The sequence below is a fragment of the Phalangium opilio genome, unplaced genomic scaffold (assembly GCF_054372755.1).
Source record: "Phalangium opilio isolate 3A_F unplaced genomic scaffold, DU_Popi_V2 ptg000092l_1, whole genome shotgun sequence".
Taxonomy (NCBI): Eukaryota; Metazoa; Arthropoda; class Arachnida; order Opiliones; family Phalangiidae; genus Phalangium; species Phalangium opilio.
The window spans coordinates 2,750,154-2,759,676 of NW_028324197.1; the positions used below are offsets into that span (position 1 = coordinate 2,750,154).

At 35.7% G+C, this 9,523-nt stretch overlaps 24 non-coding genes across 24 annotated transcripts; all 24 read left to right on the forward strand.

Annotated features, from left to right (window-relative positions):
* The first annotated feature begins 52 nt into the window (after positions 1-52).
* TRNAT-AGU (transfer RNA threonine (anticodon AGU)) lies at positions 53-126 on the forward strand. The gene has a single exon. It is a non-coding gene; the product is annotated as a tRNA-Thr (tRNA).
* A 372-nt stretch (positions 127-498) lies between these two features.
* TRNAT-UGU (transfer RNA threonine (anticodon UGU)) lies at positions 499-571 on the forward strand. Its single transcript has one exon. It is a non-coding gene; the product is annotated as a tRNA-Thr (tRNA).
* Positions 572-704: 133 nt separating this feature from the next.
* Positions 705-777, forward strand: TRNAT-AGU (transfer RNA threonine (anticodon AGU)). The gene has a single exon. It is a non-coding gene; the product is annotated as a tRNA-Thr (tRNA).
* A 133-nt stretch (positions 778-910) lies between these two features.
* TRNAT-UGU (transfer RNA threonine (anticodon UGU)) lies at positions 911-983 on the forward strand. Its single transcript has one exon. It is a non-coding gene; the product is annotated as a tRNA-Thr (tRNA).
* A 133-nt stretch (positions 984-1,116) lies between these two features.
* TRNAT-UGU (transfer RNA threonine (anticodon UGU)) lies at positions 1,117-1,189 on the forward strand. The gene has a single exon. It is a non-coding gene; the product is annotated as a tRNA-Thr (tRNA).
* Positions 1,190-1,322: 133 nt separating this feature from the next.
* TRNAT-AGU (transfer RNA threonine (anticodon AGU)) lies at positions 1,323-1,395 on the forward strand. Its single transcript has one exon. It is a non-coding gene; the product is annotated as a tRNA-Thr (tRNA).
* A 132-nt stretch (positions 1,396-1,527) lies between these two features.
* On the forward strand, positions 1,528-1,600 carry TRNAT-UGU (transfer RNA threonine (anticodon UGU)). The gene has a single exon. It is a non-coding gene; the product is annotated as a tRNA-Thr (tRNA).
* Positions 1,601-1,766: 166 nt separating this feature from the next.
* TRNAP-AGG (transfer RNA proline (anticodon AGG)) lies at positions 1,767-1,839 on the forward strand. The gene has a single exon. It is a non-coding gene; the product is annotated as a tRNA-Pro (tRNA).
* Positions 1,840-2,656: 817 nt separating this feature from the next.
* On the forward strand, positions 2,657-2,729 carry TRNAT-AGU (transfer RNA threonine (anticodon AGU)). The gene has a single exon. It is a non-coding gene; the product is annotated as a tRNA-Thr (tRNA).
* Positions 2,730-2,862: 133 nt separating this feature from the next.
* Positions 2,863-2,935, forward strand: TRNAT-UGU (transfer RNA threonine (anticodon UGU)). Its single transcript has one exon. It is a non-coding gene; the product is annotated as a tRNA-Thr (tRNA).
* A 372-nt stretch (positions 2,936-3,307) lies between these two features.
* TRNAS-ACU (transfer RNA serine (anticodon ACU)) lies at positions 3,308-3,380 on the forward strand. Its single transcript has one exon. It is a non-coding gene; the product is annotated as a tRNA-Ser (tRNA).
* A 166-nt stretch (positions 3,381-3,546) lies between these two features.
* TRNAT-AGU (transfer RNA threonine (anticodon AGU)) lies at positions 3,547-3,619 on the forward strand. Its single transcript has one exon. It is a non-coding gene; the product is annotated as a tRNA-Thr (tRNA).
* A 1,435-nt stretch (positions 3,620-5,054) lies between these two features.
* On the forward strand, positions 5,055-5,127 carry TRNAT-AGU (transfer RNA threonine (anticodon AGU)). Its single transcript has one exon. It is a non-coding gene; the product is annotated as a tRNA-Thr (tRNA).
* Positions 5,128-5,260: 133 nt separating this feature from the next.
* TRNAT-UGU (transfer RNA threonine (anticodon UGU)) lies at positions 5,261-5,333 on the forward strand. Its single transcript has one exon. It is a non-coding gene; the product is annotated as a tRNA-Thr (tRNA).
* Positions 5,334-5,705: 372 nt separating this feature from the next.
* TRNAT-UGU (transfer RNA threonine (anticodon UGU)) lies at positions 5,706-5,778 on the forward strand. Its single transcript has one exon. It is a non-coding gene; the product is annotated as a tRNA-Thr (tRNA).
* Positions 5,779-6,150: 372 nt separating this feature from the next.
* On the forward strand, positions 6,151-6,223 carry TRNAT-UGU (transfer RNA threonine (anticodon UGU)). Its single transcript has one exon. It is a non-coding gene; the product is annotated as a tRNA-Thr (tRNA).
* A 166-nt stretch (positions 6,224-6,389) lies between these two features.
* Positions 6,390-6,462, forward strand: TRNAT-AGU (transfer RNA threonine (anticodon AGU)). Its single transcript has one exon. It is a non-coding gene; the product is annotated as a tRNA-Thr (tRNA).
* Positions 6,463-6,595: 133 nt separating this feature from the next.
* Positions 6,596-6,668, forward strand: TRNAT-UGU (transfer RNA threonine (anticodon UGU)). Its single transcript has one exon. It is a non-coding gene; the product is annotated as a tRNA-Thr (tRNA).
* A 133-nt stretch (positions 6,669-6,801) lies between these two features.
* On the forward strand, positions 6,802-6,874 carry TRNAT-AGU (transfer RNA threonine (anticodon AGU)). Its single transcript has one exon. It is a non-coding gene; the product is annotated as a tRNA-Thr (tRNA).
* Positions 6,875-7,007: 133 nt separating this feature from the next.
* Positions 7,008-7,080, forward strand: TRNAT-UGU (transfer RNA threonine (anticodon UGU)). Its single transcript has one exon. It is a non-coding gene; the product is annotated as a tRNA-Thr (tRNA).
* A 372-nt stretch (positions 7,081-7,452) lies between these two features.
* On the forward strand, positions 7,453-7,525 carry TRNAT-AGU (transfer RNA threonine (anticodon AGU)). Its single transcript has one exon. It is a non-coding gene; the product is annotated as a tRNA-Thr (tRNA).
* A 577-nt stretch (positions 7,526-8,102) lies between these two features.
* On the forward strand, positions 8,103-8,175 carry TRNAT-AGU (transfer RNA threonine (anticodon AGU)). The gene has a single exon. It is a non-coding gene; the product is annotated as a tRNA-Thr (tRNA).
* Positions 8,176-8,308: 133 nt separating this feature from the next.
* TRNAT-UGU (transfer RNA threonine (anticodon UGU)) lies at positions 8,309-8,381 on the forward strand. Its single transcript has one exon. It is a non-coding gene; the product is annotated as a tRNA-Thr (tRNA).
* Positions 8,382-9,403: 1,022 nt separating this feature from the next.
* On the forward strand, positions 9,404-9,476 carry TRNAT-AGU (transfer RNA threonine (anticodon AGU)). The gene has a single exon. It is a non-coding gene; the product is annotated as a tRNA-Thr (tRNA).
* The last annotated feature ends 47 nt before the right edge of the window (positions 9,477-9,523 follow it).

Consider the following 9,523-nt stretch of genomic DNA (forward strand, 5'->3'; position numbering starts at 1 on the left):
ATAATTTAGTTAATTTACTGAAATATTCAGCATTCATATCGCTTCAAAGCAAGGACTCCGTGGCTTAGTGGTTAAAGCGCCTGTCTAGTAAACAGGAGATCATGAGTTCGATTCTCGTCGGAGCCTCGCTGTTATGTTACTTGAACTAGATTTCGTAGCTATATAATTTTGAAAAATTAAAATAATAGGGCAAAAGTTCCCAAGAGATAATTTAGTTAATTTACTGAAATATACTGCATTCATATCGCTTCAAAGCAAGGGCTCCGTGGCTTAGTGGTTAAAGCGCCAGTCTTGTAAACAGGAGATCATGTGTTCGATTCTCGTCGGAGCCTTGCTGTTATGTTACTTGACCTAGATTTCGTAGCTATATAATTTTGAAAAATTAAAAATAATAGTTGATTTAGATATTCATATATGAAAACAATAGTGTAAAAGTTCCCATGAGATAATTTAGTTAATTTACTGAAATATTCTGCATTCATATCGCTTCAAACCAAGGGCTCCGTGGCTTAGTGGTTAAAGCGCCTGTCTTGTAAACAGGAGATCATGAGTTCGATTCTCGTCGGAGCCTTGCTGTTATGTTACTTGACCTAGATTTCGTAGGTATTAAATTTTGAAAAATTAAAACAATAGGGTAAAAATTCCGATGAGTTAATTTAGTTAAATTACTGGAATATTCAGCATTCATGTCGCTTCAAAGCAAGGGCTCCGTGGCTTAGTGGTTAAAGCGCCTGTCTAGTAAACAGGAGATCATGAGTTCGATTCTCGTCGGAGCCTCGCTGTTATGTTACTTGAACTAGATTTCGTAGCTATATAATTTTGAAAAATTAAAATAATAGGGCAAAAGTTCCCAAGAGATAATTTAGTTAATTTACTGAAATATTCTGCATTCATATCGCTTCAAACCAAGGGCTCCGTGGCTTAGTGGTTAAAGCGCCTGTCTTGTAAACAGGAGATCATGTGTTCGATTCTCGTCGGAGCCTTGCTGTTATATTACTTGAACTAGATTTCGAAGCTACTAAATTTTGAAAAACTAAAACAATAGGGTAAAAATTCCGATGAGTTAATATAGTTAAATTACTGGAATATTCACCATTCATATCGCTTCAAAGCAAGGGCTCCGTGGCTTAGTGGTTAAAGCGCCTGTCTTGTAAACAGGAGATCATGAGTTCGATTGTCGTCGGAGCCTCGCTGTTATATTACTTGAACTAGATTTCGAAGCTATTAAATATTGAAAAATTAAAACAATAGGGTAAAAATTCCTATGAGTTAATTTAGTTAAATTACTGCAATATTCAGCATTCATGTCGCTTCAAAGCAAGGGCTCCGTGGCTTAGTGGTTAAAGCGCCTGTCTAGTAAACAGGAGATCATGAGTTCGATTCTCGTCGGAGCCTCGCTGTTATGTTACTTGAACTAGATTTCGTAGCTATTAAATTTTGAAAAATTAAAACAATAGGGTAAAAATTCGGATGGTTAATTTAGTTAAATTACTGCTATATTCAGCATTCATATCGCTTCAAAGCAAGGGCTCCGTGGCTTAGTGGTTAAAGCGCCTGTCTTGTAAACAGGAGATCATGAGTTCGATTCTCGTCGGAGCCTCGCTGTTATATTACTTGAACTAGATTTCGAAGCTATTAAATTTTGAAAAATTAAAAATAAGAGTTGATTTAGATATTCATATATGAAAACAATACTGTAAAAGTTCCCATGAGATAATTTACTTAATTTACTGAAATATTCAGCATTCATATCGCTTCAAAGCAAGGGCTCCGTGGCTTAGTGGTTAAAGCGCCTGTCAAGGAAACAGGGGATCATGAGTTCGATTCTCGTCGAAGCCTCGCTGTAATGTTACTTGAACTAGATTTCGTAGCTATTAAATTTTGAAAAATTAAAAATAATAGTTGATTTAGATATGCATATATGCAAACAATTGTGTAAAAGTTCCGATGAGATAATTAAGTTAATTTACTGAAATATTCAGCATTCATATCGCTTCAAAGCAAGGGCTCCGTGGCTTAGTGGTTAATGCGCCTGTCTAGTAAACAGGAGATCATGAGTTCGATTCTCGTCGAAGCCTGGCTGTTATGTTACTTGACCTAGATTTCGTAGCTATTAAATTTTGAAAAATTAAAACAATAGGGTAAAAATTCCGAGGAGTTAATTTAGTTAAATTACTGGAATATTCAGCATTCATGTCGCTTCACAGCAAGGGCTCCTTGGCTTAGTGGTTAAAGCGCCTGTCTAGTAAACAGGAGATCATGAGTTCGATTCTCGTCGGAGCCTCGCTGTTATGTTACTTGAACTAGATTTCGTAGCTATATAATTTTGAAAAATTAAAATAATAGGGCAAAAGTTCCCAAGAGATAATTTAGTTAATTTACTGAAATATCCTGCATTCATATCGCTTCAAAGCAAGGGCTCCGTGGCTTAGTGGTTAAAGCGCCAGTCTTGTAAACAGGAGATCATGTGTTCGATTCTCGTCGGAGCCTTGCTGTTATATTACTTGAACTAGATTTCGAAGCTATTAAATTTTGAAAAATGAAAAATAATAGTTGATTTAGATATGCATATATGCAAACAATAGTGTTAAAGTTCCCATGAGATAATTTAGTTAATTTACTGAAATATGCAGCATTAATATCGCTTAAAAGCAATGGCTCCGTGGCTTAGTGGTTAAAGCACCTGTCTAGTAAACAGGAGATCATGAGTTCGATTCTCGTCGGAGCCTTGCTGTTATGTTACTTGACCTAGATTTCTTAGCTATTAAATTTAGAAAAATTAAAACAATAGGGTAAAAATTCCGATGAGTTAATATAGTTAAATTACTGGAATATTCAGCATTCATATCGCTTCAAAGCAAGGGCTCCGTGGCTTAGTGGTTAAAGCGCCTGTCTTGTAAACAGGAGATCATGAGTTCGATTCTCGTCGGAGCCTCGCTGTTATATTACTTGAACTAGATTTCGAAGCTATTAAATATTGAAAAGTTAAAAATAATAGTTGATTTAGATATGCATATAAGCAAACAATAGTGTAAAAGTTCCGATGTGATAATTTAGTTAATTTACTGAAAAATTCAGCATTCATATCGCTTCAAAGCAAGGGCTCCGTGGCTTAGTGGTTAATGCGCCTGTCTAGTAAACAGGAGATCATGAGTTCGATTCTCGTCGGAGCCTGGCTGTTATGTTACTTGACCTAGATTTCGTAGCTATTAAATTTTGAAAAATTAAAACAATAGGGTAAAAATTCCGAGGAGTTAATTTAGTTAAATTACTGGAATATTCAGCATTCATGTCGCTTCAAAGCAAGGGCTCCTTGGCTTAGTGGTTAAAGCGCCTGTCTACTAAACAGGAGATCATGAGTTCGATTCTCGTCGGAGCCTTGCTGTTATATTACTTGAACTAGATTTCGAAGCTATTAAATTTTGAAAAATTAAAAATAATAGTTGATTTAGATATGCATATATGCAAACAATAGTGTTAAAGTTCCCATGAGATAATTTAGTTAATTTACTGAAATATGCAGCATTCATATCGCTTCAAAGCAAGGGCTCCGTGGCTTAGTGGTTAAAGCGCCTGTCTAGTAAACAGGAGATCATGAGTTCGATTCTCGTCGGAGCCTTGCTGTTATGTTACTTGACCTAGATTTCGTAGCTATTAAATTTTGAAAAATTAAAACAGTAGGGTAAAAATTCCGATGAGTTAATTTAGTTAAATTACTGGAATATTCAGCATTGATGTCGCTTCAAAGCAAGGGCTCCTTGGCTTAGTGGTTAAAGCGCCTGTCCAGTAAACAGGAGATCATGAGTTCGATTCTCGTCGGAGCCTTGCTGTTATGTTACTTGACCTAGATTTCGTAGCTATTAAATTTTGAAAAATTAAAACAATAGGGTAAAAATTCCGAGGAGTTAATTTAGTTAATTTACTGAAATATTCAGCATTCATATCGCTTCAAAGCAAGGGCTCCTTGGCTTAGTGGTTAAAGCGCCTGTCTAGTAAACAGGAGATCATGAGTTCGATTCTCGTCGGAGCCTCGCTGTTATGTTACTTGAACTAGATTTCGTAGCTATATAATTTTGAAAAATTAAAATAATAGGGCAAAAGTTCCCAAGAGATAATTTAGTTAATTTACTGAAATATCCTGCATTCATATCGCTTCAAAGCAAGGGCTCCGTGGCTTAGTGGTTAAAGCGCCAGTCTTGTAAACAGGAGATCATGTGTTCGATTCTCGTCGGAGCCTTGCTGTTATATTACTTGAACTAGATTTCGAAGCTATTTAATTTTGAAAAATAAAAAATAATAGTTGATTTAGATATGCATATATGCAAACAATAGTGTTAAAGTTCCCATGAGATAATTTAGTTAATTTACTGAAATATGCAGCATTCATATCGCTTCAAAGCAAGGGCTCCGTGGCTTAGTGGTTAATGCGCCTGTCTAGTAAACAGGAGATCATGAGTTCGATTCTCGTCGGAGCCTGGCTGTTATGTTACTTGACCTAGATTTCGTAGCTATTAAATTTTGAAAAATTAAAACAATAGGGTAAAAATTCCGAGGAGTTAATTTAGTTAAATTACTGGAATATTCAGCATTCATGTCGCTTCAAAGCAAGGGCTCCTTGGCTTAGTGGTTAAAGCGCCTGTCTAGTAAACAGGAGATCATGAGTTCGATTCTCGTCGGAGCCTTGCTGTTATATTACTTGAACTAGATTTCGAAGCTATTAAATTTTGAAAAATTAAAAATAATAGTTGATTTAGATATGCATATATGCAAACAATAGTGTTAAAGTTCCCAAGAGATAATTTAGTTAATTTACTGAAATATCCTGCATTCATATCGCTTCAAAGCAAGGGCTACGTGGCTTAGTGGTTAAAGCGCCTGTCTAGTAAACAGGAGATCATGAGTTCGATTCTCGTCGGAGCCTTGCTGTTATGTTACTTGACCTAGATTTCGTAGCTATTAAATTTTGAAAAATTAAAACAATAGTGTAAAAGTTCCCATGAGATAAATTAGTTAATTTACTGAAATATTCAGCATTCATATCGCTTCAAAGCAAGGGCTCCGTGGCTTAGTGGTTAAAGCGCCTGTCTAGTAAACAGGAGATCATGAGTTCGATTCTCGTCGGAGCCTCGCTGTTATGTTACTTGATCTAGAATTCGTAGCTTAATAATTTTGAAAAATTAAAATAATAGGGCAAAAGTTCCCATGAGATAATTTAGTTAATTTACTGTAATATTCTGCATTCATATCGCTTCAAACCAAGGGCTCCGTGGCTTAGTGGTTAAAGCGCCTGTCTTGTAAACAGAAGATCATGAGTTCGATTCTCGTCGGAGCCTCGCTGTTATATTACTTGAACTAGATTTCGAAGCTATTAAATTTTGAAAAATTAAAAATAATAGTTGATTTAGATATGCATATAAGCAAACAATAGTGTAAAAGTTCCGATGTGATAATTTAGTTAATTTACTGAAATATTCAGCATTCATATCGCTTCAAAGCAAGGGCTCCGTGGCTTAGTGGTTAATGTGCCTGTCTAGTAAACAGGAGATCATGAGTTCGATTCTCGTCGGAGCCTGGATGTTATGTTACTTGACCTAGATTTCGTAGCTATTAAATTTTGAAAAATTAAAACAATAGGGTAAAAATTCCGAGGAGTTAATTAAGTTAAATTACTGGAATATTCAGCATTCATGTCGCTTCAAAGCAAGGGCTCCGTGGCTTAGTGGTTAAAGTGCCTGTCTTGTAAACAGGACATCATGAGTTCGATTTTCGTCGGAGCCTTGCTGTTATATTACTTGAACTAGGTTTCGAAGCTATTAAATTTTGAAAAATTAAAAATAATAGTTGATTTAGATATGCATATATGCAAACAATAGTGTTAAAGTTCCCATGAGATAATTTAGTTAATTTACTGAAATATGCAGCATTCATATCGCTTCAAAGCAAGTGCTCCGTGGCTTAGTGGTTAAAGCGCCTGTCTAGTAAACAGGAGATCATGAGTTCGATTCTCGTCGGAGCCTTGCTGTTATGTTACTAGACCTAGATTTCGTAGCTATTAAATTTTGAAAAATTAAAACAATAGGGTAAAAATTCCGAGGAGTTAATTAAGTTAAATTACTGGAATATTCAGCATTCATGTCGCTTCAAAGCAAGGGCTCCGTGGCTTAGTGGTTAAAGTGCCTGTCTTGTAAACAGGACATCATGAGTTCGATTCTCGTCGGAGCCTTGCTGTTATATTACTTGAACTAGGTTTCGAAGCTATTAAATTTTGAAAAATTAAAAATAATAGTTGATTTAGATATGCATATATGCAAACAATAGTGTTAAATTTCCCATGAGATAATTTAGTTAATTTACTGGAATATTCAGCATTCATGTCGCTTCAAAGCAAGGGCTCCGTGGCTTAGTGGTTAAAGCGCCTGTCTAGTAAACAGGAGATCATGAGTTCGATTCTCGTCGGAGCCTCGCTGTTATGTTACTTGAACTAGATTTCGTAGCTATATAATTTTGAAAAATTAAAATAATAGGGCAAAAGTTCCCAAGAGATAATTTAGTTAATTTACTGAAATATCCTGCATTCATATCGCTTCAAATCAAGGGCTCCGTGGCTTAGTGGTTAAAGCGCCTGTCTTGTAAACAGGAGATCATGTGTTCGATTCTCGTCGGAGCCTTGCTGTTATATTACTTGAACTAGATTTCGAAGCTATTAAATTTTGAAAAATTAAAACAATAGGGTAAAAATTCCGAGGAGTTAATTAAGTTAAATTACTGGAATATTCAGCATTCATGTCGCTTCAAAGCAAGGGCTCCGTGGCTTAGTGGTTAAAGCGCCTGTCTAGTAAACAGGAGATCATGAGTTCGATTCTCGTCGGAGCCTCGCTGTTATGTTACTTGAACTAGATTTCGTAGCTATATAATTTTGAAAAATTAAAATAATAGGGCAAAAGTTCCCATGAGATAATTTAGTTAATTTACTGAAATATTCTACATTCATATCGCTTCAAAGCAAGGGCTCCGTGGCTTAGTGGTTAAAGCGCCTGTCTTGTAAACAGGAGATCATGAGTTCGATTCTCGTCGGAGCCTTGCTGTTATATTACTTGAACTAGATTTCGAAGCTATTAAATTTTGAAAAATTAAAAATAATAGTTGATTTAGATATGCATATAAGCAAACAATAGTGTAAAAGTTCCGATGTGATAATTTAGTTAATTTACTGAAATATTCAGCATTCATATCGCTTCAAAGCAAGGGCTCCGTGGCTTAGTGGTTAATGTGCCTGTCTAGTAAACAGGAGATCATGAGTTCGATTCTCGTCGGAGCCTGGCTGTTATGTTACTTGACCTAGATTTCGTAGCTATTAAATTTTGAAAAATTAAAACAATAGGGTAAAAGTTCCGATGAGTTAATTTAGTTAAACTACTGGAATATTCAGCATTCATGTCGCTTCAAAGCAAGGGCTCCGTGGCTTAGTGGTTAAAGCGCCTGTCTAGTTAACAGGAGATCATGAGTTCGATTCTCGTCGGAGCCTCGCTGTTATGTTACTTGAACTAGTTTCGTAGCTATTAAATTTTGAAAAATTAAAACAATAGGGTAAAAATTCCGATGAGTTAATTTAGTTAAATTACTGGAATATTCAGCATTCATGTCGCTTCAAAGCAAGGGCTCCGTGTTTTAGTGGTTAAAGCGCCTGTCTAGTAAACAGGAGATCATGAGTTCTATTCTCGTCGGAGCCTCGCTGTTATGTTACTTGAATTAGATTTCGTAGCTATATAATTTTGAAAAATTAAAATAATAGGGCAAAAGTTCCCATGAGATAATTTAGTTAATTTACTGAAATATTCTGCATTCATATCGCTTCAAAGCAAGGGCTCCGTGGCTTAGTGGTTAAAGCGCCAGTCTTGTAAACAGGAGATCATGTGTTCGATTCTCGTCGGAGCCTTGCTGTTATATTACTTGAACTAGATTTCGAAGCTATTAAATTTTGAAAAATTAAAAATAATAGTTGATTTAGATATGCATATATGCAAACAATAGTGTAAAAGTTCCCATGAGATAAATTAGTTAATTTACTGAAATATTCAGCATTCATATCGCTTCAAAGCAAGGGCTCCGTGGCTTAGTGGTTAAAGCGCCTGTCTAGTAAACAGGAGATCATGAGTTCGATTCTCGTCGGAGCCTCGCTGTTATGTTACTTGATCTAGAATTCGTAGCTTAATAATTTTGAAAAATTAAAATAATAGGGCAAAAGTTCCCATGAGATAATTTAGTTAATTTACTGTAATATTCTGCATTCATATCGCTTCAAACCAAGGGCTCCGTGGCTTAGTGGTTAAAGCGCCTGTCTTGTAAACAGAAGATCATGAGTTCGATTCTCGTCGGAGCCTCGCTGTTATATTACTTGAACTAGATTTCGAAGCTATTAAATTTTGAAAAATTAAAAATAATAGTTGATTTAGATATGCATATAAGCAAACAATAGTGTAAAAGTTCCGATGTGATAATTTAGTTAATTTACTGAAATATTCAGCATTCATATCGCTTCAAAGCAAGGGCTCCGTGGCTTAGTGGTTAATGTGCCTGTCTAGTAAACAGGAGATCATGAGTTCGATTCTCGTCGGAGCCAGGATGTTATGTTACTTGACCTAGATTTCGTAGCTATTAAATTTTGAAAAATTAAAACAATAGGGTAAAAGTTCCGATGAGTTAATTTAGTTAAATTACTGGAATATTCAGCATTCATGTCGCTTCAAAGCAAGGGCTCCGTGGCTTAGTGGTTAAAGCGCCTGTCTAGTTAACAGGAGATCATGATTTCGATTCTCGTCGGAGCCTCGCTGTTATGTTACTTGAACTAGTTTCGTAGCTATTAAATTTTGAAAAATTAAAACAATAGGGTAAAAATTCCGATGAGTTAATTTAGTTAAATTACTGGAATATTCAGCATTCATGTCGCTTCAAAGCAAGGGCTCCGTGTTTTAGTGGTTAAAGCGCCTGTCTAGTAAACAGGAGATCATGAGTTCTATTCTCGTCGGAGCCTCGCTGTTATGTTACTTGAATTAGATTTCGTAGCTATATAATTTTGAAAAATTAAAATAATTGGGCAAAAGTTCCCATGAGATAATTTAGTTAATTTACTGAAATATTCTGCATTCATATCGCTTCAAAGCAAGGGCTCCGTGGCTTAGTGGTTAAAGCGCCAGTCTTGTAAACAGGAGATCATGTGTTCGATTCTCGTCGGAGCCTTGCTGTTATATTACTTGAACTAGATTTCGAAGCTATTAAATTTTGAAAAATTAAAAATAATAGTTGATTTAGATATGCATATATGCAAACAATAGTGTAAAAGTTCCCATGAGATAAATTAGTTAATTTACTGAAATATTCAGCATTCATATCGCTTCAAAGCAAGGGCTCCGTGGCTTAGTGGTTAAAGCGCCTGTCTAGTAAACAGGAGATCATGAGTTCGATTCTCGTCGGAGCCTTGCTGTTATGTTACTTGACCTAGATTTCGTAGCTATTAAATTTTGAA